We start from the raw sequence: 9,524 nt of genomic DNA, 5'->3' as shown, positions 1-9,524 counted from the left end.
CACCGCCTTCCAACACCACCACCTACACTAATACTGTTTTTCGCCTCCATCACCATTTTCACCGCTATTCAACATCACCATTTTTTAAAAAAAAAATTATAAAAGAATGTTATTTTGTTAATTTAATTTATTTGTCACTAGGAGGGGTATTATGGATAATTCAATTTAAATTCATTATATTCTAAATTTAAAATGGTTCAACAAAATATTAGAATGGTTATTATCATACAATTCCTATACATTTCATATTTGTAACAAAACAATAGAATGCGAATGACTATTCCATTATATTCGTATCTCATTCCATTCCAACTTGCATTACATTTCATTTCTGCACACCAAACACAACATTAATGCTTCGTTTGTGATCATATTGTATAATGTCAATTTTCTTAAAGAAAAAAGTTGAACACTTTAGAATGTGTTCATATTATTCTCAAAATTATAGGATAGACTTGTGTTAGAAATATTTGACATTATCAACCTAAGTGTCCAAGAAGTGTTGGCAAATTCTCGTGAAAATATCCAAAATAATAAAAATCTAAGTGTCCAAGAAGTGTTGGCAAATTCTCGTGAAAATATCCAAAATAATAAAAATTTATTTTTATTTATGGACACCTATATGAAGTGTCGGACATGTCACGTGTTCGGCTTTTTTGTAGAAGTATTCGTGCTTCTTAGCTTTTTAACAATCTAACTTCAAACCCTTGTTTGCATGGAAAGTTGAAATAAAAGGTGATTTTCTAAACAAGGAAAGGTAATATGCACTACAATACTCTCCTGTATTCAAAGTGCAGGCCTTGTTTGGTTTGTTCTCAAATTTTTTTAAAAGAAAAAAGAATAAATAGAAATTTTGTTTAAGAAAATTATAGATAGTTATGGAAAAATATAAATTTAAAAAAAAAAAAAAAAAAAAAAGGAAAACCTGTAAACCAAATAATACAGGATTTTTTAGTTTTCAATTTTTTTAAATAAAAAATTATTCTCAAAAAACTTAATCAAACAACTCTTAAGAATTGTTTGCTTGACAATTTCTGAGAATTTAAATTAAAAAAAAAAATTGTACAAAAATTTATTTTGTTGATAATTATTCTTAAAAACATGTTTATTTTTAAAGAATAATTTTCTATAATTGTCATAAAACAATTTTTTATAAACATTTAAAAATTATTTTTAAAGTGACAAATCAAACCGACCTTAATTACTTTTTAAATATTTATTTCAATGATTTTCATACATTTTTCTAAATTTCTAAAATGTCACTTACATCTTAAGAATTGTTAGGTGTATGTTGTATTCCCAGTGGGTTAAGCTCATCACACTCCTTCAACCATTGAGGAGATCAGAAATTTTGAAAGCACTTGATGCTCCTTTTGTCTTCTATTACTAATTTACTACTAAAATTTGAGTAGACCTAACCTTGCTTTAAAATTTAAAACCTCATATTGAGGTTTTCCAAACCAATTTTCCTCAGATGCCTGAGTTAAACCGAATTGTCTATGATAAGAATATCCACTCCAATACAGCCCCTGCTCTGAGTAGATATTATTATCCCCGACCCACACCTCAAGATATCTTGTATGAAGAAGATTATTTTCATACACAGAAATCTTTTCATGATAAGACCATTTATGAATGGAACATAGATGGGAAATCTGATTATCAGATTTACGAGGTTATTCATCAAATGTTGATGTATAGCCAAGTTTGTAAAATCAACAACAACACTGACCCAACCATTGCTAAGTTTGTCGTTGCTGGTTTTACAGGAATCCTTAAAGGATGGTGGGATAATGTTCTCACTGAAGTTCAGAAAGCTGAAATCTTTTCTGCTACTAAGCTTGTTAAAGATGAAGCTACTCAACAAGCCGGACCTGCTCCTGATGCGGTTTACACCCTTATCACCGCTATTATCCAACATTTTGTTAGCCCTGAAGGTGCTAATAGTGAAAGGAGTCGTGAACTTCTCCAGAATCTAAGATGTCCATCTTTAACCCATTTTCGGTGGTATAAAGATGTATTCTTGGCCAAGGTTCTCCAACTCAATGATGCAAATCATGAGCATTGGAAAGCAAAATTTGTGGATGGTTTACCAACCTTTTTTGCTGAAAGAATTAGGAAAAAGCTTAGAGATATGAATAATGGTATCTCTATCCCTTACAGAAACTATACCTATGGTGGATTAGTCAACATTGTAATCCAGGAAGGTCTAGCTCTCTGTAATGATCTGAAGTTACAATCCCAGTTAAAAGCACAAAGACTAACTGGTAGAAAGGAAGTAGGTGAATTTTGTGATCAATTTGCCTACCAGACTCCCTTATCTTATCCTAAACCTAGGAAAAGAAATAAGGTTGAAAAACCTTATAAAAGGAAGTATTCCAAAAGAAAGAATTATTCAAAGGAAAATGATAATTCTAGACAGTATACTAAGCCTAAAAGGAAATATATTCCTAAAGCAAAGGGTAAAGAAAAGCCCAAAGCTGAGGCTAAGTGTTTCAAATGTGGACGTATAGGTCACTATGCAAACAAGTGCAGAACAAAGGAGAAACTCAGTAGTCTTCACATAGAAGATGAACTGAGACTTCAATTAAGTAAATTGTTACTTAATACTAGTTCTTCTGACTCAGAATCATCAGCTGATTATGGGGATGTTGTTATGGAATTACAGTCTTCTTCTTCCTCTGAAGCAGAAGTTGGAAATCCAAAATGCTCCTGTAATCCCTCTCATGATGATTACTATAAGGCAATTGTTGAGATGAATGGGTTAAGCTTAAATGTTTTGACTTCGACTCAACAATCCTTATTGGATCTTATAGATCATATCCAAAATCCTCAAATCAAGATGAAAGTCTTTGAAATAGGTTCTGCTTTGGCACGATCTAATGAGGATACGGATAATCCAGATTTTCTGAGAGCAGAAAATCATTACAGCATGAAAGAAGTTCTAAGCAGATTAGAACACCAAGGACAAAATTCTCGTCCTACTAATCTCCCTGATCTCAAGATGGAGATTAATCTTTTAAAAGAAGAAATTCGCCAGTTAAAGTCTCGTCAACATAAGATGGAACTGGAAATTACTCTTTTGAAAGCAACATCTGTAACTGAGACGTCATCATCCCAGGTTGAAGTCCCTCAATCCGAAGGTACTCATTATCTTCAACTCTTGAATCAAGTTACTTACCAAAAATGGTATATCTCCATCAATTTGGTAATTAATCAGGAGTACACCATCACTAATGCGATCGCCTTAGTTGATAGTGGTGCAGACATGAACTGCATACAGGAAGGATTGGTTCTTACTCAATATTTTGAGAAAACCACTCAAGGTCTTACCAGTGCAAGTGGTGGTAAGATGCAGATTAAGTATAAACTTAATCATGTTTTCATTTGTAAAGAAGGTATTTGTTCACCATCTACTTTCTTACTCATCAGGAATATGGCACAACAAGTTATTTTGGGCACCCCCTTTTTAGCTTTGATCATGCCAATTGAGAAAATTGATTCTCATGGAATATGCTCTAATTTACATGGCCAGTCAATTACTTTCCAGTTCTTGACCCCACCAGTAAATAAGCATATCAATGCTTTTAAAGATAACATTATCTTTAAGGAAAAGCAACTGAATTATTTGCAAAAGGAGGTATCCTCCTTAGCAATTAATCAAAGATTGGTACAACCCACTGAGCAACAGAAAATTGAATCACTAAGACAAAACTTTCTAAAGGAAATCTGTAGTGAAATTCCTAATGCTTTTTGGGCCAGAAAGAAGCATATTGTTTCTTTACCCTATGAAAAGGGATTTACCGATCACATGATTCCTTCGAAAGCTAGTCCCAGCCACATGAAAGCTGACTACTTGGAATTATGTAAAACTGAAATCAGCTCTTTAATGGCAAAGAAGCTTGTCACTACTAGCTACTCACCCTGGAGTTGCAGAGCTTTTTATGTCAATAAAAATGCTGAAAAAGAACGAGGAATTCCTCGATTGGTTATTGATTATCGACCACTCAATCTTGCTTTGAGTTGGATCAGATACCCAATTCCCAACATCAAAGATCTTTTAGATAGGTTACAATCTGCTGTAATCTTTTCTAAATTTGATCTTAAATCTGGATATTACCAGGTAAAGATTGCAGAAGAAGACAGGTACAAAACAGGTTTTTGTGTACCTTTTGGACAGTATGAATGGACAGTCATGCCATTTGGATTAAAAAATGCCCCTTCCGAATTTCAACATATTTTAAATGACATATTTAATCCTTTTACTGAATTCTCTATTGTTTATATTGATGATATTCTCATATTTTCAAAATCAATCGATCAGCATTATAAACACTTGAAAATTTTCAAAAATGTTATTTACCGAAGTGGTTTAGTAGTTTCTGCTCCTAAACTAAAACTGTTTTTAACTAAGGTCAGATTCCTTCGTCATGAAATTTGTGATGGGAAAATTAGACCTATTAATCGCAGTATTGAGTTTGCTTCTAAATTTCCAGATGAAATTAAGGATAAAACTCAGCTTCAACGGTTTCTGGGTAGTTTGAATTATATTCGAAATCACTACAGAGATCTTGCACAGGATACAGCAATTTTGTACACCAGGTTAAGGAAATCTCCTTCTCCATGGACTTTGGAACATACCAAGGCCGTCCAGAAGATTAAACTCAGAGCAAAACAAATTCCTTGCTTAGCTCTAGACAATTCTTCATGGTTCAAAATTGTAGAAACAGATGCATCCAATATTGAATATGGTGGTATTCTTAAACAGAAGAATCCAAATACAGGAACAGAGGAACTTGTCCGCTTCACTTCAGGAACTTGGAAAAATGCACAACTGAATTATTCAACCATCAAAAAGGAAAATCTTTCTTTGGTTAAATGCATTTATAAATTCCAAGATGATTTAATTAATCAGAAATTCTTGTTACGCATTGATTGTAATGCTGCTAAACAAGTACTGGAAAAAGATGTAAAGAATTTAGTTTCCAAACAGATATTTGCTGGTTGGCAAGCTGATTTATCTGCTTTTGATTTTTCTATTGAATATATTAAAGGTAGTTCTAATTCTTTACCTGATTTTCTAACTCGGGAATTTTTGCAGGGTTCATGAATCCGCCCCCTCATGGGCAAGGCCGGGGTAATACTCCAAAGGCTCGTGGCAAAAATAAGGCTAAGGCCAAAGTGGTTATACCACTCAATGATGATCAATTTCCGTATTTGGAACATGTTGCCGATCTACTCAACACACCTTCTAAAGGAAGTAACAGTACACAACAAAAACAACAGAAACCAACCATGAAAGAGGTTCTTGAACAAGAAACTCCATGGATACCTAATCAAAGGTATATTCAAACAGTATTGGTACTGGATTCTCAAGATGAGCAATGGATGCCAGATCCTTGGGAAGTAAAATCCAGATATTTCCAAACTCAACAATATGCTGCACCGGATGGTCGCCATAGATATATCTATGAAGCCATTCTTACTGAAACTTCCTCTGTGGAGATCAACCACATGAAGCAATTTCCGAATTCCAAAGATAGTCCTCTTACTTATAGTAAAGCTATCTTTAAGAGGCTTATACGGCCTAGTGACTGGGGATTAAATCCTAATTTGCCAAGGAAAATATCCTATGGTCACAGTTACAATTATTGGGATTATATCTCAGCTTGGACATATTCGTTCTTTTATCAAAATCCGAAGCATAAGCATTCTTGGTTCTTCAAGATATGCCCTCAATCAGTTAAGGCTGATTTCCCAAACTGGGTTATACCCTGATCTGGATATTTTGCCAGAATCAATTCGGCAGTTATACTTGCCATGACAACAATTTCATCCTCAATTACGAGGACAGGATAATATTCCTATAGGGAAATCCACCCTATTGTTCTTTACTGAATTTGAAATCCCTTGGATTTGGAAATGGGATTTCCAATGTGGTTATACCACTGACAAGTTACCAGTCCTTCAGAGGATCTTTTATTACAGATGGTGGTCAGGCATGACTCAAGATCCTATCCAAGCCCTCCTCCATCAGATCAGAAAGAAAACACTGGAATACATGGATAAGATTCCAAAGTTAACTATTCCAGAACCCGAAATCTTTAACCTATTTGAACTTGTTAAAGATATGATCAGAAAACAACAACCATTAATTACAGAAGCCGATTTAATGGTTAAATGCATGGATTTTATGAGGACCAAATTTGTTAAATCTTTTGATTCCTCCGCTCCTACAGTACGAGATGATGCATCCATGGTGTCAGTCTCTAGCCAGACCAGTCAAGACGGTAATCAGTTTTCCTGTCTAGTCGGTTATGCACAAGATCCCAATGAAGATCTTATTTCTGAAGATGAGCCTACAGTAGCAGACTATTGGGACTCTCTCACCAGTCACTTGATGGACAAGATGAATCCACCCAAAAAGTAAAGATTCCTCTTATCCTGCCGACAGAAGAAGACAAAGAACTTTTCCCAAAAGTCTTTGGTTCTATAGTATTTCCTTCATCAGATGTCTACTTTCCATCAGATAAGGAGACAGCACTTAGTGGTGGGCCGACCGACTGCATTATTCCAGCACACGATCCCATGCACTATGCGGACTTCAAAATGTTAATTTCAAGTCCATTTTATGTATAAATAGAGGACAAAGGTTCCCTTCAATGTATCGTTCAATTTCCTTTTCTTCCTTTTGTAATATTTCTATGTACTAGCTTGGAAATTCAATAAAGAAAGTTTTCTGTAAGTCTGTTTAAATCTTGTTATTTAAATCTTGTTATTTTCGAGTATTATATTAATTTCGATCCTGATATTAAAATTAATAAGAAAAATTTAAAATTTCACAACTTAACTTTGTTTATTTTAAAAAATGTCAATTTTTCCAAAGTTTTTAAAACTAATTACAAATTTATACAAAAAACATTATTTAGACTTTTTCATGGTCCAAAATGCCCTTCTTCAGATAAAATGTGAAATTTCAATATTACCCTTGATAATTTTTGTTTTCTTTTTTCGTCCATCTCTTTCTTCGTAGGCCGGCCCCCTCATCACCATCCTCAACTTCCTCAAATGCCTAGGAAGAAAAAAAAGAAAAAATTCCTCAAATGGCCAAAATACAACACCAGATGAAAAAACACATACCCATGAACACCCATCACACCCACTTAGGCAAAATCACAAACACACACACAAAATCTCCAAATTTTAAGAATTACCCAACAACCAGAACGAATTTTAGCAACTCAACCGAAAATTCCATTGAAGACCCAACAGTGAGGTCGAAGCAACAACAATCAAGTTTAACACGACGAGCACCATTTTCGGCGAACCCAGTTGACCAGTTCAGTCCATTGAAGCCGAACAGAGGCAACCAAGTTCAGTGAAGTCCACTCCAGTTCCGGTAAGCTCCAAGCTTCTGCAAAACCCATTTCAGTCCGGTGCATTCCTTTTCGGCGAAACCCACTTCAGTTCGGCAACGTGTACCACGCTACCTAGGCCCACCGTTGCAAAAACGCAACAGTGAGCTCCTAAAACTGAAACAGAGCAATTAGTCGAATGCAAGTCGAGGAGTTCACTGATTTGTCACCGGAGAAGGCAAGCAGGTCGTGAAGCTTGCTGTCAGTTCACAGGAGCTCGGAGTGCAGCTTGGGTTTCGCTGGAATCAATGGTCACTTGTTGAACTTTTATGGAACTCTCCGTTGATGAAAATTTTGGAGTTCTCTCTGTTCTATTCTTTCTATTTCCTTAAAGACAGACCGAACTGAAAACGAGATTCTCCGGACAAGGTTAATAAAGCTCATTAATAAAGCCCACCGAACTCGGTCTGTTAATGGAGCTCGAACTGGGTCTATTAATGGAGCTCTCCTCTCTGTTAACGCTGCTTCCCGTGCCACTTCCGCCTCCAGCGAAACTGGCTGCTCCAAATCGCCACCGAGCAGCGACCTCAGTGACAACAACGAAGAGGATGGCCGTCGCAGAGGCCCTCATTGCAGCCGATCCAAGGATGGCCGTCAGTACGTTTGGAGCTCACCTGAATTGGGTCATCCAAGGCTCGCCGGAAATGTTCTTTGTACTCTTCACCGAACTGTACATTCCTCAAGACCGGTGTAGCTCAAGGGCATTTTGGACCATAAAAAGTCTTAATAGTATTTTTGTATAAATTTATAATTAGTTTTAAAAACTTAGCAGTCAATCTCAAAAATTTGAAAAAATTGACATTTTTTATAATAAGCAAAACTAACTAGTGGAATTTTAAACTTTGTGAAGTCACACACGAAGTCAATCAAGTTTTCCAAAATGAATAGACAGTAAAGGACACTAGTAGTTGGGCTTGCTGACTGGGCTCTCCAAGACTATGTGGTGCTCCGTTCCATTTTCTTTTCTATTCTGTACATTATTCTTTTTTTCCTAATATAATTATCTGAATTTCCGAAAAAAAAAAAAGAAAGAAAAAAGAAGTGCATTTGCAACAGTAACATTGTCTAGTTGGGATTTAATTTTTTTTTTTTTTAGGATCTTCGATTTGAATAAATCAGAATATTGGGATTTATTTTTACTCATGCAGTCATAGATCTTCATATGATCTCTTATAATCTTATATTGTGATTAAAGTAAGCTAGTGTTTGCAGGTTTTGCAATTACCTAATAAATAAATAATAAAATATATAAAGATACATACTCCATGAATTAAGGGGTATTAGCAAATAAGAGATATATAAAAAAATTAAAAAAAAAAATGGATGAGGAACATTTGAATGAGACTTGAAGAAAAAAAATTTCCATGAATAATTTTTTTTTTTGTTTACAACAAAAGATTTATGCCAATTTGAAGTCCAATCAGATATATATAATACAATTAAAAAAGCTGTGATGATATGCTTAATTATATATTAAACATGTTCCAAATATAGCATGTGCTTTGTACACCCAATTACTTCAGAAAAGTGAAAGAAAGAAGAGAGCAGCAGCATAAAAAAGGTTCCGTTGCCGGGAATCGAACCCGGGTCTCCTGGGTGAAAGCCAGATATCCTAACCGCTGGACGACAACGGAGCGTTGCTAATACCTTGTTAAAGATTAATATAATACAAATCTCTCTGTCATGCTGCGTTCTAAAACATTTAAAAATATAACAGTGTAAAACAAATTTGAAATACTTTAATGTTTTTGTTACATTTCTGAATGTATGAAGTAAGTACGGACTCCATAGTTTGTATCCATCATTTTTTTATTTGTTTGCTTAGGCATCATTTTGTTTAGTTTTATTTCACTTGGAAGAAAGGGTTAAATTCTTCTATTTTCTTAAAGATTAATTTGAAGAGAAATGCTACTGAGAACACTCTCGCAAAAAGTTTAAATAATTCCCGCTTATAAGCCACACGAATTCTTTTTTAAGGGATTTGGAAGAAATAATTAATTAAGAAAGAATTCTTTGCAATAAGAAAATAAATAATCATTTTTTTTTTTCTCTTTTCTCCACATTCTCTCTTTCTCTTTCTTGGTTAACACCCTCTACCAATCTGTTTAA

The 9,524-nt window shown here is 34.6% G+C and overlaps 1 non-coding gene across 1 annotated transcript; it reads right to left on the bottom strand.

Moving 5' to 3' along the window:
• Window positions 1-8,977: 8,977 nt before the first annotated feature.
• On the bottom strand, window positions 8,978-9,049 carry TRNAE-UUC (transfer RNA glutamic acid (anticodon UUC)). The gene has a single exon. It is a non-coding gene; the product is annotated as a tRNA-Glu (tRNA).
• Between the last annotated feature and the right edge of the window lie 475 nt (window positions 9,050-9,524).

Source organism: Cornus florida, unplaced genomic scaffold (genome assembly GCF_030987335.1).
Source record: "Cornus florida cultivar Cherokee Brave unplaced genomic scaffold, ASM3098733v1 CherokeeBrave_3.0.0_Hap2_Chr03, whole genome shotgun sequence".
Taxonomy (NCBI): Eukaryota; Viridiplantae; Streptophyta; class Magnoliopsida; order Cornales; family Cornaceae; genus Cornus; species Cornus florida.
This window is presented reverse-complemented; position numbering and strand designations above follow the sequence as displayed.